Source organism: Narcine bancroftii, chromosome 9 (genome assembly GCF_036971445.1).
Source record: "Narcine bancroftii isolate sNarBan1 chromosome 9, sNarBan1.hap1, whole genome shotgun sequence".
Classification (NCBI taxonomy): Eukaryota; Metazoa; Chordata; class Chondrichthyes; order Torpediniformes; family Narcinidae; genus Narcine; species Narcine bancroftii.
In genome coordinates, this window is record NC_091477.1 from 77,061,409 (window position 1) to 77,080,445 (window position 19,037).

General features: G+C 40.9%; 2 protein-coding genes across 4 annotated transcripts in view; one reads left to right on the forward strand and one right to left on the reverse strand.

Annotated features, from left to right (window-relative positions):
• The window catches only part of fam168b (family with sequence similarity 168 member B), a 37,542-nt gene extending 21,670 nt beyond the window's left edge, over positions 1-15,872 (reverse strand). For all 3 annotated transcript variants that reach the window (XM_069896579.1, XM_069896580.1, XM_069896578.1), the window contains exon 1: positions 15,715-15,872. The gene's annotated coding sequence lies outside the window, so the exon portion shown is untranslated. The remainder of the gene's footprint in view (positions 1-15,714) is intronic.
• The window catches only part of plekhb2 (pleckstrin homology domain containing, family B (evectins) member 2), a 228,909-nt gene continuing 225,743 nt past the window's right edge, over positions 15,872-19,037 (forward strand). The window contains exon 1 of the mRNA XM_069896574.1: positions 15,872-15,966. The gene's annotated coding sequence lies outside the window, so the exon portion shown is untranslated. The remainder of the gene's footprint in view (positions 15,967-19,037) is intronic.

Consider the following 19,037-nt stretch of genomic DNA (forward strand, 5'->3'; position numbering starts at 1 on the left):
ACAAATTCTAACAATAATCTATGCTGATGTAACAAGTCATCTTTAAAAAAGATCAACATATGAATTACAATTATCCTCAATTACTGCCTTTGTAGAAAATCAAGTTCAGATGAAAATAAAGCAAACGTTCACTGAATTATATCTAGGGAATGGTGAGGGATGGGGTGGGAAATGAAAAGGGAGACGATTCAGGGGAATGTTGAAGTAATTTCAAATTTCTTATGAAAATCCATGGTCACATCCTCTTCTCATTGTTGGCTATGGACAGAAAGTAGAGTTTTAAGACTAGGTTCAAGAACAGCATCCCCCCATTCCCCACCACAAAATCTATCCAATTCTTGAACCTCCCCTTGTAACACAAATCGTGGACTGCTCCAACAACACAAAGGATGGTCTTCAAAGTCACATTATTTCTGCACTCTAATAATTTGAATATTATCTTTTGCACTGTCTCTTTTTAGATCAATTAAGTACACTAATGCAGTTTGGCTTTAGCAAGTAAAAATGTTGGTGCACTATGAATATGACAATAAACATTATCATTGCAAGATAGGTCAGTGTTCAAAGTTACGTAACTATCTGGTCCACAGATTTACATTCAGAACAGATGACAACATTTTAGGATAGCAGTATTAAACTTAAACCTTGAATGTATATTTAAAAAAAGATACATAATGAAAAAAACTGTTCAGCAATTTTCATATCACACACTAACAGATTTCATTATTTAAAAAAATGACATGCAATAAATCAACTTTCGTTGGACAAACATGACGAGTAAGGAAATTCATTTCCTAATTTTGCAAGTTTCTTCTGATTTACACAAGCAGAAATGTATATTATTATAGTTTCACCCTGCATTTTAATATTTTGACAATATTATAAATTAATCCATCTTATCAATCGCAATGTATAAAATATGATTTAATTGCAACAGGAGAGAGCAAAGGAATAGGGCTCAGATTGGTCACTGACATAAAATGTGAAAAGCAGATGCAGTAAAATCCCTGGTATCCACCACCTATAGAGATCAGGGATGTCAGATATGTAAATTTTTCAATTGACTGAGACTCAATCTTTCAATGTCCAACTAATACACCTGTATTATGAATAAACAGTTTAAAAGACAAAGGACTGTGCAAAATGTAAACTAATTTTTAAAAATCAGTATTATAATCCTTAATTATGTAAAATTCACTTTAATCAGGTAATTCCTGTAATTTACAAAATTTAAATTTTAACCCCAGTTGCTGGCTCTGTAACAGCATTATGATAACCACCACATTAACCATGCCACCATCAACATTAACTCCCCTCCCCCAAGTTTACAGATAAAGCCTTTAAAACTAATAAATGCTTACTAGGCATGAATAGGGAGATACTTTGGGAGAGTCACCCCAGTAGCAAATGGCACTGGCTGGCTCTTCACCCTGGATGCCACCATTTTATTCAAACACAGCTTTATTGAAACTTTATTTAAACAGCTAGTGTGGGTGGGGCATGACCAGGGACGCTTGTTGGCTGAATGCTTGCTCCTGTGGTGGCTCACCACTAGGCAGGTGAACCTACCCCGCTTGTAAGCCACGCGGCGGGGTAGCCAGCCAAAATGGCGCCATCGGGAGTTTTCCCTCCCAGCATGGGGCTCAGAAGCCCGTGCTGGGGGACCACGTGACACCCGGGTGATGTCAGCTCCCTCCAGCGCGGTTCTCAGCCAGGTTCGGGCTGGGAGTATAAGTGCAGCCCAGCAGCCTGCAATAAATTAGTCTTCTCACTGAGCTCAACCCGTCTGGTTGTGTGTGTCCTTTCAGGAACAGTGTAGCTGCCGCTACACTCCCATCTTTACCAAGGGGTTGTGATCTATTTTATTATTTATTTATTATTTCCTGGAAAGGAATCAAGTAAATACCTTTCGACATTTTTTCTACATATCACTCAATCCTTCATTGACAAGACTTCTTGTTGAATATGTTATACTTTTGTACCGCCCTTGTCTTTGGGTCGGTTTTGAAAGAACCATTTGAGTCCTGATCGACATTGATAATTGACTGGTCTAGTGAAAAGGAGGCCAGTAGCCAAAAATCACAGAAACAGAGTCCCACCTCTGGGATGATTAATTCTATACCAGGTGTTGGCATTAAACCAACTTTTACTTGTTCAAAAATATGTGCCGTCATCAGTGGCATTCTGCCTTCAAAATGGTCTGTGCAGCCTTATTTAAGTGACATTTTGTCAACCATACAAATATGTTTCCAACGTCATCTAGTCATAATCTCGAATAATAATTTGTTTTCCTCATCAGCCCAATGCAAACGATAACACAGATCTTGCCATCAACAGTGAAGCGATCACACTTACCACCATCTAGGAAACTTGGAGCAGAGGTTATAAGAGATGGAAAACAAGTTACTCAAGAAAATAGAGTTCTCTGTGGCAAGAATTTCACCTCTCCCACAGGTATTTGGGATTTTGGCATCATGCTGAGATATTAATAAACAAAATCTGGACTGCATTAAAAAAACGGGCAGGTAACTAATAAGTAGCATTTGTATTATGCATTTGTATTACTGGTATTAGGCAATATACATCTCCAACAAAACCAGCAATCTTCATGCCACCACCACCCCCACCCCAAAATTTTGACACGACTGCTCTCTAGATGAAGGGAAACTCAATTGGACAAATCACAGCAAATAACTCACTGCCTTACTCTTCAAAGTATATCCATCATCTTCAAGGCATTAAATATGGAATGCACTCCACTTCCATTACTACAAATCATTTATGACAAACTATTCTACTTGATTAGAATCCCATTCTCTATTCTTTGGACTTCCTTCGCCCACCACACCTGCAATACATTCTATCTACTAAATACACTGCAACAAGCTCATTGAAGACTTTTTCTATATTCTGTACCTCTAACTCTCAATCCACAATCTTTGCTTTTCAAAAGGGATAAAGACAGCAAAACATGGGAACACCTGAAATCTACCTTTCACATCTCACATACCATGTTGGCTTTGAAGTATATTTTTCTTTCATCATTATTCTAGAATGCCAATGTGGGCATACAAAGTCCTCAAGGACTCCAGCAATACTAAAAAGCTGCTCACTACCTCACCATAGGCAAATACTCACGAGGAATGATTAAAAAAAAACAAGCCTTGCAGTAAAACTGAAGCATTCAGTCACCAAGCTAGAAAGATGTTAAAACCTTTTATAGGAAGGAAAATAAAGGCAAGAACATAGAAAAAACTCTAAACGAGCTTCAGTATATCAAACTTGTTGGATAAAATAATGTAACCTGAATCTGCAATTCATGAAAATTAAGAAATTGTGGGGTGAGCAGGGAATTGTTGATATCAGCTTCTGAATTTGCACATTTAATTGCCTGCAAATACTAGAAATTGCTGTCAGGTTTCATCCATCGTAAAAGCAAACTGCAGAATTTTCGATGACGTACACTGACGACTGGCCATGAACCCAAGTCAATGGGTCTATAATTTTAATCAATTACAGACATCAACATTCATGAAATGGCAAAGGGTTCAGTACTTCCATTTCAATCTGAATATGTCACAGGATGAAGCATGTTTAACACCATGAATTTTGTATAAGTCTCCAGCAATCACGATGACAATTATTCCTAAAGACTGGCATGAAATAATGAAAATAAATACCTCATGATATTATTTTTGAGGCACACAGTTACACTGGTATATTTTGAATAGCACAGAAAAAAAAAATTGATTCTCAAAGAGACACGATCCCTGCAGTTCACTGAGTTGATAAAACTGTCAATGAGCACAAGATGGCTGAGAGTGAGACAACAATAATGTATTATGTTATTTACATTCTTGAATTTAATTTGCCAGCAAACCAAATCCTGTTGTTCCACTATATTTAAAGTGCAAAGGAGAATCATTCAAGCCATGCCATGGTGGCAATAAGTTGAAAAGTAAATGTTAAGCATCCATATTTTGCTTAAAACAATAAGTATCTTTTCCATGTATTAAGGATCAAAAATAAGTGCAAGCTATAAAAAAACTGTACAACAGAGGCAAATGGTTTGATTGTTGTCCTTGTTGCAAAGAGAACAAAAGCAAATTAAAATCAGTCTTTAATTTTATCAGTTTGTAAAAAAAAAAGAGCAAACCTGGGCCTAAGTGTAATAAATGAAACTGCAGATTTCTCTTCTACAAAAAGTGATAAATCATTACACTGTTGTTAAGATTTCTGTCACTTATTTTGCAATTTGATGTGCCTATGGATATCTGTGACAATGTTCATTTCTTAAAAAACATTTGGTATATTGACAGGTATGACATGAGATTCAGCTGGCAGGTAACGGGTACTGTATCTGGATTTTCAGGATTACAGCAGCTTAGTTTGAGGTGAGAGAACTAGAGTGGAATCCTTGCCTGATTAAAGGTACAAGTGTTGCAACCTGGATAGCAGGGAAAGGAGGCTTAAATAGTGCAATCAATAGCCCCTTTCTCACTGCTGACCAGCCTAAAGGAATGGTAAAAATTGCAGGGCAAGCTAAACACGGCAGCATTTCACACTGCACCATTATATGCAGGTAATTCTGCTACTTGGGATTTTAAGTGGTGGGGGGGGTCCTGCCTCCAGCGATGTGAATGACATATTATGTTCGGCACTCTGACAGCCAGCTGACTGACAGAGTGAGATTTCACAGCTGTCAGAGCTTGAGATATTATGATCTTCATAAACACAAAATTACAAGCAGATTAATTTGTCAAATGTTTATTGTTGAAATGTTAATGACATCTGTACACTTAAAAATACTTCTCATGTTGTTTTTGATGGAAGGTTTTGTAAATACTGATCTTAAAAATAAATATATTATGCAAATGCCCTTTGAGATTCAACTTCACTCAAATACACTTGCCACCTCACTCAGAATGGCCAGTGAATGAGTGAGTGACCAGCGTTGGCTGCTTAGAACCAGCAGCCAAGCAGGGTAGAAGATTGGACATCAGGGTCAGGTGGGCTCTAGCATGAGAGGCTGGGGCTCTGGCCAGAGCTGTCTCCCCTTCGTGGTGGTGCTTGGGGTCCATCAGGGCTAGCTAGCCTCTGCTTCCTGCAAGCAAGATACCACTGCTGCCATGCCCTTAGTGCTGTTCCAGGGCACTGCCACTCTGGTTTCCACCTCCCTAGATGAAAGCTGGATTGAGCTCATCACGGGAGCAGAGAGCAGCCCTCACACTAAGCCCCACCACTCAAAATGAGAACGGTTTTAACTAGTTTCCAAAACAGACTGTGTGGCACCACAAGCTGACCCAGCCAGACTCCATGTGCCCAAAGGGACCCAGAGAACAGCTGACAAAGACACGTGAAAGGTTCAGGGGCAACATTAAATGCCCGTCTGCGTGTACTGGTCCCGTTCTGTCTGGTGACGGGGGCCCATGGTCATGGGATGCCCCCCCACTCCCCAGACTCCAAGATAATAACCAAGGACATGAACACCTTTCCAGTAGCAGTGGTTTTGAACCATTGAAATGAGTGCTAATGCGCTGTGAGCAATGACCTCAGGCCGGCCACTCTGTCAAGGTGGAGGGAGGGCACTGAAGTTTGCGGGTGCTGCCACGCCGTGACACTGCGGACACCCAAATATCAGCAACTGGAAGTCACCGCTTTCGGGCAGAGAATTACTGGGGGAAACAATCAGGGTTTGCCTCTGTCTAGTTCCCTACCCCCCAACACAAAGGCTCAGTGAGTCACCATGCCGTCCAGTGCCTCCCACAAACACAGGCACAGGACAGTGTCTGATCAACTTGTCAATTGCACTGTGCATTCTCAGTTCTACAGAACTGAGCGGAGTTTTTCCCCATTTGTAACCTTAAAGAGCCATATCTGAAGATGTATTAACTGCAATACAATTGCAGCGCTCTGGAGGACTCAAGATTTAACACCTCCAGCAATTGTTCTGTACATTAAAAAGAGAAAAGTGTTCCATGGAACTGTACTCACAATTTTTATATCACACATTGGCAAAAACATTCTATATGTACCAGCAACAAAAACTTGGTAGGAATAAGGATGTACAAGGTTATAGAAGCGGGGCTGTAAGAGCACGGCCGGCCACACTGTTAAATTTACCTGTCAAACTAATGCAAGCATGCAAACACTAATGTCACTAATCATACCTGAGGACCGATTGTCGTTTCACTCTGCCAGAATGCAATTGGAGAGTTAATTCAGCCAGGCTCTCAACTCTGCTTCAATTGAAATTGACTCTCCCTGTTTGCCTTTCACACCGCATGATTCTCATGATTTGACCTCCAAATTTGGAGGGTTAACTCACATGTACTCAGCAGTGTGAAAAAGCCTAATAGAAGCCTAATATCACGGTCATCAAATGCTACATGCACTGGGAAACACTCACAGCCAAAACATTGCTGAAAGAACTCTCCTCAATATTGGATGGAGCAATCAAAAGAGCAAGTCTGAAAACTCCACTCGATAAAAGCAATCTTTTCAATACAAGTCATGATATAAGCAAAGAAATTTAAAAAAACTGCAGATACAAAATTTGATATAAAAAAGAAAATTCTGACAACACTCAAGTCAGGTTGCACCTGCGAGGAAAACAAAAGTTAATGCTTCCAGTCCAAGATTCTTTGTTGGTACTGAGAAGGGAATAAATATGTAATTTTAAGTTTCAGAGAAAGTGGGGTTAGGAATGGATAGACAGAATGGAAGTCTGTCTTTGAGCAAGATCAGGTAAGCTGGTTTAATGTGAGAATAAGATGGTCATTATGACTGTGCATTTCATAGCAGGATTGTGGGACAAGCCCGCCACATACTAATGGAAGTAGAAAGAATTAAGCCAAAAGTCACAATTGAAAGACAAACAGAAAAGGCCAATTCCAAATCATACAGAAAGAAAAGTTACTCATGTGGAGAATTTGGCATTGAATCTGGACAACAGCAATGTACCAGACAGAGGAAGACCTCACATTTCTGATGGGGTTCATTTTAACAGGACAGGAAGCCCCAGAAATAGATCAGAGTAGAAGTGTGATGGACATTTAGGCAAGCAACCGGAAGCAGACTTGCTCCTCCAGATTGAACACAGGTGCTCCCCAATTATGATCACATTATCATAAGCTTTTAAACTGAATTTGTACCTTTAATTCACTGCAGAGACAAATAACTCCTGGCCTAAACCATCTGTTTCAAAGTCAGTTTAGTGCAATGTCCATAGTCAGATTACTCTTTTCCCATCATCCGAACTAAGAAAACTGAACTGCAATTATTCCTACTGATTTTCAGTAACTGATTAGCAAATAATGAAACACCACATTATAGCCGGTTGAAGTATTTTTTAAAAAAAGGCAAGTTTACCTTTTATGGTGATGACCCATAAGGCAAATCCCATAGTGTCTTTATATAGAGCTGAGTCAGGTGCCAGCTTTGAGAGCTGAAAGAGGCAGGGCGAGAGGTGCCCACAACTGTGATGTCAAACATATGTGCCAAGAAGGAAAAGCTGCCTATACTCGAAAATGGCAACTGAAGAGCAGGTAAGAAGAGCACTAGTGGAGGTCTGTGCAAGCAGTCTTAGGACTCAGGCAGATCTCCCATGCAACTCTGTAAACCATATGGGTTTAAAAAAATTTGCACTCCTGGGTTGCAGGCTGAAGGTATCATCGCTACGTTATCAACCCTCCGCCTTGGAGCTGCATTCCTTTTACGGAGGAGGTGGAGCAATTTCACTCCACCTTTAAGTGTACCTCCCGAGGCAGATAGAAGCTGGAGTGAGTTTGAGCAGTCAATCTGACTTTGGACCTTAATGGAGTTAAGTAAAACAATGTAAAGACAGACTCTGTCTTTACATTTGCATTTTTTCCCCTCTATAAAAGGGCCTATAGTCACTTGAAAATGGCAAGGAAACTTTAAATTACTTGTCTTTCTTTGGCTTGGCTTCGCGGACGAAGATTTATGGAGGGGGTAAAAAGTCCACGTCAGCTGCAGGCTCGTTTGTGGCTGACAAGTCCGATGCGGGACAGGCAGGCACGGTTGCAGCGGTTGCAGGGGAAAATTGGTTGGTTGGGGTTGGGTGTTTCCTCCTTTGCCTTTTGTCAGTGAGGTGGGCTCTGCGGTCTTCTTCAAAGGAGGTTGCTGCCCGCCAAACTGTGAGGCGCCAAGATGCACGGTTTGAGGCATTATCAGCCCACTGGCGGTGGTCAATGTGGTAGGCACCAAGAGATTTCTTTAGGCAGTCCTTGTACCTTTTCTTTGGTGCACCTCTGTCACGGAGGCCAGTGGAGACCTCGCCATATAACACGATCTTGGGAAGGCGATGGTCCTCCATTCTGGAGACGTGACCCATCCAGCGCAGCTGGATCTTCAGCAGCGTGGACTCGATGCTGTCGACCTCTGCCATCTCGAGTACTTCGACGTTAGGGATGAAAGCGCTCCAATGGATGTTGAGGATGGAGCGGAGACAACGCTGGTGGAAGCGTTCTAGGAGCCGTAGGTGGTGCCGGTAGAGGACCCATGATTCGGAGCCGAACAGGAGTTCAAATTACTTGTACTGTTGCTTAATTAGCATTTAACTGTGAATGTAAACAATATTGATTGTGTTACCACTGCTTTCAATGACAACTGAAGCTGGCTACTCCTTTATTGTCCAAAAAGGGAACCAAGTAAACAAGGAATTTCAAAAAAGTTTGACAATATCCATCTGTCCAGGTAAAATGTTACAAATTGGGAAATTTGAAATATTTCTTGTATTGCAAAATATAGTAAAATCCCCATCACCCAGAATTCAATCAACTGGCAGTCTTAAGCAACTGCCAAAACAAAACCGCAGAAAATAAAAAGGTTAAAAAAAATGAATGTTTAAAATGGGCTCCCCAGTCAGTTCGCCAATCCAAGTAACATGCGATCTCAAGCAACTGGAAAATTCACTTATTTAGCATCCATCAAACGTCATGGGTGCCGAATACAAAGGGCTTTACTGTAACTTTATAAATGCTGAGTGGTAGATGATGAATATTATGCCATGTATAAAATTATCCATCTTGATGCCACTACTTCATCCCAGTTTAAACATTCTGATGCAATGGAAGCAGGACCATTCACTCCTCTTTCCCAGCAACTTCCAGTGTTTTTCCAATTCCTTCTAAATACATTGTAGAGAATAGGCTAAATGTATGCTCAGTATTAAATAGTATTTCTAGTAAGGTTCATAGTATGAATGACAGGGAAATGCAATTAATTGAACAGGATCATTAATAAATTAGGATTGACGATCACTTTTGCCAAACACCAATTTATCAAAATACTCAAAACATTAGCCTCTTTCACACTTCCAAGCGATCTCAGGAATTAACAGCCAATCGCCTTTTAAAGTGTCTAGTGTGAAAGCAAAATCAGCTCAATGTCGGCATCAAATGTCCTCATCTCAAGGCGGGGAGTGATGGCCTCATGTGACAGATTGTTATATTTTATATTGTACATAGATAGGTTTTAAAGGAGATAAATTGTGGCAGGTTTTTTAGTGTAGGTCACATACTAACATTTTAAAACAGATCTCATTTAAAATGCCAGAACTCTGCTCAAGCCAGACAGTCCAGGTGTCTTTCAAAAAACTTTGAAGGATGCCCTCAAGGACTTCACAAGTAGGAATTAATTGGACATGCTGTGGAGTAATGGATTATTGTTTTGGAAAGCAACAGATGAATGACCTCGAAAGATTAGGTCCGGAGCTGGAGTCTGTTTGAGTGCAGTTGGCTGTTCTAAGAGGATCATGTGGTTTTCTCCGAGAGAGAGAGAAAAAGAGAGAGAAATCAGTTCTACAGTTCAGCAGCAGCAGCTGAGACTGGAACAGGACAAGCTGTCACGCTTGTGGAAAAACCCCATTTTGAAGACTGGTTGTGATTTCTTAGTTCAGCCTGGTCAAAGCCCTTGTGGTCCAGACAAGAGGAGAGGACTGGCTGCATAATGAAATGAGGGAAACAAAAAGGAACTTTGTGGTAACCTCAAAGAAAGAGGTTAACATCTGGAAAACCCTGATGAAGGGCAAGTTTATTTGGCAAGATACTGAAGTGGCCGATCTAATAGAATCATTTGTGGGTGTCCAACGAGCAACAAATCCTTCTCTGAAAACTGACAGGAACCTTGCTGAGTGGTAACCATTTACTTTTCAAGCACCAAAGCCTGGTGAAATTCATAAAGTTTAAATTCTGTGCACAGTGTAAGAATTGCCTGATACTAGTGAACTTGGAGGAGTGAGAAGTGAGATTGGACTGTGAATTAACAAACTTTTCTGAACTTACACACACATATAATTGTGCGCTTAGAATTAGAAGGGGGTTAATTAGGTTAAGCTAAATCAATAGTATTAAGTTAAAGTTTGATCTTGTTTTCATGTTTAAAGATAATTAAAAGCAACTTTTATTTAAGTAACCATATGTCTTAGTGAATTTCTATTGATGCTGGGTTTTGGGTCCATTGGGCTCATAACACTCAACCCCTAGTAAGATCCCCAGTGTCTGCAGACGCCAGAGTTGCAATCATTCAAGTGCAAAATGGGAAATTGCATTGGGAATTGAAATGACCCAAGTCTTTATGTGAATGCAGGAACGTGAAGGAAGAAAAGATTAAAATGAAAGTATAAACTTTACCATGGGAAAGTTGCAATGGGAGGGTGAGAGGAAATAAATAACAATAGCGGACAATTTTTAAAACAGCGTGGGAAAGTTGGTAGCGATATAGTGCACAATTTATAAAGACAATGGGGAAAAAAGCAATGATGGACCCGATTTTCCATAATGCCATGTGGCAGAAAAACCCTCCATGAGTGCTTCGTACATACAGCCCTTTCTCTACTGCATGGAATTCTGAGAGGGCAGGTCCACCATTGCTTTTTCCCAAGATATTCCTATATTGTGTGCGATAGTGCTACAAACTTGTTCTGATATTCAAAAAGATCATGGTCTATCTTGCACCTCACTAACTCCGTATCCCTCATTTCCAATAATATCTAAATGTCTTCAATAGAGTAAAATCCCTGGTATCTGGGATTCAAGCAACCAGCAAACAAAAAGCGAGGAAATAAATAAGAATAATTAAAAATTTCAACAAAATATTAAAATTGTGAAAATATTCTCCGAATCAACACCCAAATTCTTGGTGAAAATGGGAGCAAACATTCAGCCAGTAGAGTGCCATGGTTGTGCCCTGCCTGCAGCACCTATTTGAATAAAATTTCAATAAAATGGCATTGCCCAGGATTAAGAGCTGGCCGATGCCGCTCGCTGCTGGGATGACTCTCCAAATTTGTCTCCCTATCCCTGCCTAGTAATAGTAATATTAAGTATATCAGAAAGGATTTATCTGTAAATTTGGGGAGAGGAAGGGTTAATTATGATGGTTACACAATTAACGCAGTGGTTCGTGCTTCAGCGCCAGCAACTGGGGTTCAAATTTAAATGTAAATTTTCTAAATTATGGGAATTACCTGGTTAAAGTGAACTTTACATAATTAAGGATTACATTACTGATTTTTTTTTTCAATTTGCATTTGCATTATCTTTTGTCTTTTAAACTGTTTATTTTAATACAGGTGTATTAGTTAGGCACTGTATGAGTGACTCAAACAACTGGAAAATTTGCACATCTGTCATCCCCAATCCCCATAGGTCCCGGTTATACATTACTGTATAACCAATGACTGGGCCTCTGCACTCATCTTGGTTGCAAAAATCAAGTTAGTGTGAAGACATTTCTTCCCTTCTGTCCAGAATAACCAACACTTTTTGTTTGGCCTATAATATCTGGTCCTAGGCCCCAAAACATGTGAGATCTTATTCAAGTCATACTTAACAAATCTTTTTACATTGAGCAATCATTCAAGCAAATCTGTCATACAAATGCATAACATATATTTGAGACTAAAGCAAATATCCTACAAGACAAAAATTATTGATTAAGACAATGAAATCTGTGCTGATATTTTTGACAGATAAATCCAAACAATAATTAGAAAAAAGTTCAACCAGCATGTTGTAATCACTGTATTCAAGCAATTGATGAACATTCCATTGCATTCCTGATTCGTATTCTGTAAAAAGTGTAAAGGTTTTGGATGCATGGAAGTAAGTCACTTTCGGCAGAATACTTGATCTCCAATCCACTTGGCAGCTCCAGTACTTAGTTGGCAGATTGAGTTTTGTTTCTAGTCAATGAAGGTTCCAGAACATGCACAATGGGGAACAGAGTAATGCTGCGAATGGCACTAGTTGTATAGGGAGTTAGGCTCTTCCATATCTGAAATGAATGTTACTTGCTACATCTCTGTCTACACCTGAATGTGGCTTAGGCTTGCTTCCCTCCAAGGGTGGAATGCATTATTTGTTAAGATGAATGGAATCAAGCAGTGCACAACCACAAGGAAAAGCGCCACTTATAACTTTACAATGCCACAAAAATCACTGATGAAACAGCAGGTGGTTGACCTAATGAACTCCATTTGGTGTTGGGTTAACTAACCAATAACTACTTTCTTTTGTGCAAGGCATGATTCCAGCCATTGGAAGCTTTGGCCCTTGATGGGCACTGACCAGTTTTACCACACTGTCAAATACTGCTATGACATCACATGAAAAGCTTAAATTGTCTCATAACCAGGAATTAAAGTTCTGCAATGTCACTCATCTAATTGTTCATGGTGATTGGCAACTATACAGTTAGTGGGTGGTGTAGGTGCCAAGAACATCTCAAGTATGCCCAGCTGGAAGTGCCATTCACCAAACATCTTTACCATCACATCAGCCAGTCTTTAGTGTATTTAATTAATTCCAGCAAAATGCATAGTGCTGAAGACACTGGAGCCATAGACATTTTCACCTCACATCTGGAACAAAACTTTGAGGACCATGGTCTGCAAGCAAGTAATCTTAGTGGGACCCAACATTTAGCATCTCTGAGCAGATTATTGAAGACTTAGTACCATAGTTACCACAATTTTATATGATTGACAGGAGACTGATTTAACAGTAATTAGATGAGAATTGACATATATTTTGCAAACAAGGTCCTGGGCAATTTTCCACATTCATCAGGTAGATATCAGTGTTAAAATGTACTGAAACTGCTTGGTCAGAGGGACAATTGCACCTTGAATATATTTGCTGTATTTTTTTTAGACATACAGCATGGAAACATGGTAGCAGGCCACTTCAGCCCAAGAGCCTGTGCCACACAATTTACATCCAATTAACCTACACCGCTGGTACATTTCGAACGATGGGAGGAAACTTGAGCCCTCAGGAAAAACCCACAGAGACATGGAGAGATCATACAAATTCCTTACAGACAGCGCAGGTGTCAAACCCTGAACCTGATTGCCAGTGCTGTAAAGGCGCTGCGCTAACCTCCATGCCCTCCATGCAGCTCTGATGGTACTTTTGGTTATTTTTTGATCATGTGGAGTGAAGTGAACTGACTAAAAACAAGTTCTATGATTCTGGAATTGAACTCCAGTTGAACATGGCTATGAATATTTTAACTTTGTTTTATTTGCCTTCATAGGCTGCTATTATTGAGGATGAGAATGCTTTTGGAGCCTGCTGCACCCATTGGTTGTTAAATTATCCACCAACTGAGCAATTTGGCTGGACTGCATGACTTCCAGCCTCAGGTTTGTATCTCCATGTTCAGAACACGTAGTCCAGAATTGTATTGGGCAGCGAGATGCACTCCAATGTCTAACAGTTTCCCTTTGTCCAGTGTCCAGGTGTTTACAAGGGACATTTGGGTTGGGGGAACTTTTCTATATGTGAACTTAGTGCTTGGTCTGCCTGATTTTATTCTATTTCAGCACAGTGGTTATGGTACAAATGAATGACCACTCAAGATTCAATCAAATTCACAGGCTTGTGCTTGAATGTTCATGAATAAGATATGTTATTTACAAAAATGGGGAAATTTTATGGACAACAAAAGACTCTTTTTTAATACTTGAAATTTACAGTTCTAAAAGTTTGAGTTTACTAAATTATCAGTTCAAGACACTGAATTACTAGCCTAGTTAATTAACAACTATGCCAATCCCATTGACTTCTTTTTAATCTTAATAATCATTGAATCCTGCAAAATAACCAAATTGGGCTATAAAGGTTATAGTTGTAGAGGAAGGAAGAGGATAGATGTACTAGCTATTACATACAAAAAATCCTAGATTCTAGAGATGCCAGAGAATTGAAAAAACAGAAATGTATTCCACTATTTAGGAATGGAGGAAGACAAACCTAACATCTGTCATTAGGAAAATGTTGGAATCTGTAATTGAAGTAATGGCAAGAATGTAGAAAAATCACAAAACAATCATAAGAAGAGTCAACATGATTTCATGAAAGGAAAATAATGCTTTACAGATTTGTTTTTTTTAATGAAGAGAACAATGGTGAATATAAAGAGGAAAGTAGATGTAACATATTTGGATTTGCAGAGGGTATGAATACACAGTCTGGGGAGGTAATATACTGGAATAGGGAGGGGAGAGATTCAGAATAAAGGGTTAATTTTCACATTGGTCAACAGTGGCAAGTGAAATACCATGGGAATCGATGCTAGGCCTCATTTATTTTACCATCATTGATATGGCTTGGATGGAGGGACTGAATTTGCAGCAGTGATATTAATTGATGAAACAAAATAATTGTGTGGTAGATAAAAAATCCTCAAAAAGGTTAGTGAGGCTAAGCAAAGAACAAGGAGATTTTATATATATATATATATATATTATGAACAAAATGCAAAATTATCCAGTTTTGGAAGAAAGACAGTAAAATAAAGATAACAAGCAAGGAGAAAAAAAAGGGAATTTCAAAGGGTATGGAGCACCAAGATGAGGACGCCAGTTCAATTTGAAAGTACAAAATTCTGAGGGGGGAGACAGCCAGTGGGATAACTTGGGGAGGAGAGGGTGTAATTTCAGAGAAAGGATTCACCCAGAGACTCCAAGGAATGTCTTTTAGAGTCGCGAATTATTGGAATTCTTTACCCGAGAGAATGGGGAGGCAGACTCATCGAACATACTTTGAGACTGAAAGACATTTAAATGACACGGGAGTCAATGGCGAAGAGAAGGGGAAAATAACGTTGAGGCCAAGAATGGATCTTACTGAATGGCAAAACGGTCCCTGGTGCTGCTTCTGTGTTCAGATTTTTTTAATTAAAAGGGTATATTGAAGTATTTCCGTAGATTTTATACTAAAGATGTATTCCAAAAATAATACATTTTGGAACCAATGTTACCAAGAGTAAATGATGAGAAGTCAATATTAGCGAAATACCGATCTCCGCGGTCGAATGTTATCCTTAAGCCATCACAGGGACTGTTGACAGTACTAATAAGGCAAGGAAAGGCAACAGCAGGAGTCAGTCCTGCTTCAATGGGCCCACAACATTCACACAATTTATTTCACCCTCCAGCGGGCGGATGCCACAGTGAGACGGTGCCAATGGCAACCATCGGCCGCTCTTGGGGACCAGGTAACAGGACCTGGACACCAAAACCCCCCCGCCCCCGGCCGAGCGTGCGGCTTTCGTCCTCCTCCTCCAACCCCGCTCACACCGGCGGAGACGAGGCCAGGGCTCCGCTCCCGGGCCTCCGCGCAAAGCAATAATAATACAGGCCAGGCCCACCAGCCGCGGCGCGGGGAGCGCACCCGGACTGACCGATCACAGCGGCGTGGCCTCGCTTCGACTTCACTCCGCTCCGCTCTGGGCCCAGACGCTGCTCCGCTCTCCCTCTTCTTTTCACCGCAGCTCAGGCTCTCATCGGCAGCGCTGCGCAGCAACTCCAACCCCAGCCCCACTTCCGGCCGGCCCGCGTTGCCTCACTTCCGCTCCAGTCCGAGCCTCGCTGCTCGCCCGGGGAGGAGCCGCGCCGGGCGTGAGAAGTGTCCTCCCAGCAAATAGACGAGACGGGTAAGGGAGACGGCCGGAGCTGTTGCTTCTTCTTGGTGGTTCAGAGCAGGAGATGCTGGTTGAAGGGAAACGTGAGAGTCTGCAGGTCTCCTCAAACTGCCCCTGGAAAATGGGGCTCACCGGCCATTGCGCCCCACTCACAAAGGGAGCTTGAAAGGGTCAGTGTCGCCCAAAGTCAACCGCCCTGCCTCGGAGGTAGTCGGGGAACCCAGTTAAACTTACCCAGGACGCGGCGACCGGTGGCCCGAACAGCAAAATGGGGCGACCCGGTGACTCTTTTGGGGGGGGGGGGGGGATGGAGAAGTTGTGGGGATGAGGGATGAGAGGTTGCTGCCATTGTCGTGGTGGTGGGGGCAGAAGGGTGGTGGGGGAGAGCAGAAGGGTCGCTGCCTAGGGGGAACAGAGGAGAGGGTTCGGCTGCCAAGGTGTGTGTTGGGGGGGGGGGGGGAGAGAGACTGACGGCTGGTGGGGGAATGGGGAAGACTAGCTTGCGGGACGAATCATCGCGGGGCGGAATCCCCCTTAAATCGCCGGGTTGGCGATTTACTGGGGCTTTTCCCGTCCCTCAGCTTAAAAGGTGCTGGAGGCACCTTTGCCCCACTCATCGCAACTGGATTCCAGGAGGTGCTGCAGTTTAAAAGCACCTCCTGTGATTGTCAGAGTTGGGGTGCAGTGGCCCAGTCTCAGAAAGGCGAGAATCCTTCAGGAATGAATGGAGAAGAAATGTTTACATTCATAGGTGGTGCATCTTTGGATTTTTTTTTAATCCAAGTCTGTGGTGACTCATTGAGCATCTTCAAGACAAAGCTTGCTCTATCTTTGAACACAAACACAGAGAATGGGAACAAAGTTGGCACTCCAGCTATTTGTGCAATCAGAGTTGATTCGCTATCTCAATATCCTATTGGCACTCTGTGTGTATCTGAAAATACATTTGCCTCCTTAAAATAGCTTCAAAAATTTACTTGCGCAGATAATGATGAATACAAGTTTATTGTCATACACGTTGTACCAAAATTCTTACTTGCTGCAGCCAAACAGGTACTTTGGATAATAAAACTACAATAGCATACATTAAATTAAGAGATTATAAATACAAAATATAGGTAGATAATAAATATTCACAGTTAACCTAGTGTAAGATTAAAAAGTGGTGTCACAATGGTGTTGCAGGAGTTACACTGCCTTCTGTGGGGGAGAGTTTCACAAATTCACTGTCCCACTGAGTGATTTTTTTTTCCCCCCCTCCCTCTCATTCCCAGACTTTAATGTCCTGCCCTGAATATGGAATGAGACCTTTTGTGCCAGACTTCTCCCCTCTCTCCTTCCTGGGAAAACATTTCACTTGCACCTAGTATCTAAAGGCCTCTCAGAAATTTGTGCATTTAAGTCAGACCCCTATTCTTCAAAATTCAAATGAATACATTCAATGCAGTTTACAATGCCAATTTCTCAGCAGCTACTATGATAAACCAAGAGATTACTGATGTGAGCTGCTGTCATTGAATGTTTTACAAAATGATCACTGTAATCGTTACCTTGTTAACGTTCTGCTGGAGCAACAGATCAGAAAAGCCCCGCAGAACCACCCTGAGCACATGGTTGAACACTACCCAAAATGTTTATCATGCAGCTACTTGTTGTGCACTGAGAAGTCTGGCTTCACTAAAAAGAACTCAAGTTCAAAATCAGTGACCACATGTCATTGCTATTTTCACACACTTGCCTTCACTCCATCATTGACTAGAAATCTACTGAGTGAGCAGCAAGCAGATAGTTTGCTCAAATTAACTGAACAAATTCTGGGCCAAATATCTCATCAGGGGCAACATGGCTCAATAGGTGTGGACACTACTATGTTAGGCAGGTGATTACAACAGCCTAACAATTAAGGATGTTTTTTAACAAAATAATCTTGCCTTTTGACAGCAAATATTGAATCTTGCATGGTGTGCCCACTGGTATCAGTTTTATTTCAGATGTGTAATCAGATTAAATGACCCCAATTTACAAATTAAAAAAAAAAGACTTATTTTAGGTCGTACCAGGAACATCTGAAAATTAGTTCAAGGCAATTTACCTGGGTCTATATCTGGGTAATTTAATATGCAGACCTCTTTTCTTCAGGACAAGGAAGAGCTGCCAGCAGATCGTTCACAGAGAACAAGGTGGAGTTGTTTTTGCAGAATCTAAAAAAAAATGATGAAAAATAAGTGTTTGCACACATTGGGATTGGCAGTATCTTCCAGTGAGTACGGTGCTCAGGGAAAGAACTGCATTTGGAGGCAGGAGGACAGAAGTTACATTGTCCTCCTCCCAAAATATATCAGAAGCTGCATTAAATTTATCTTGTGACTGGATTCAATTAAATTTTTTTGCTGCCTGGAGAACACATCCAAGAACAATTCTAAAACCAATTTCAAACTTCAATCATAAATAAAATAAAACTTCAGAATTTGATTGTCAATGCTTTATTTTCTGATGTAAAACTTACACTGTCATTTCAGAGAGTTTCTTCTTTTATAGCTCTGCACATTATGGAAGAGTTGAATTTAGACCAATGTCAAATACAAAAGCAACATGCCCTCAATAAATCACTGCATATCCTCTGTCTTTCAGTATTTCCATTGAACAGAAGAAAGAAAACAAATACAGGTTAATCTGCAAGTGAAGATTGATGCACATTTCAAAATGTCCTTAATTTACTGCTTTTCTACTTATTGGGTTGTTTAAAAGGTATTAAGTTAGCCAGCGTACAGGAGAGAGACTGGAAACCTGGCTGACTGGTGTACTAACAGCAGCCTCGCACTCAATGTCACTAAAACTAGGGAGTTGATTGTGGACTTTAGGAAGGGAACACCAGAGGTGTACGATCCAGTAGTTGTTGAGGGATCAGAGGTAAAGAGGGTGAGCAAGTTTAAATTCCTGGGAGTCACTATCTCAGAGGATTTTTCCTGGACCCAACACATGAATGTTATTCTGAAGAAAGCCTTTACTTCCTCAGGGGTTTGTGAGTATGACATCTGAAATGTTGGCAAACTTTTACAGATGTGTAGTGGAAAGTGTGCTGA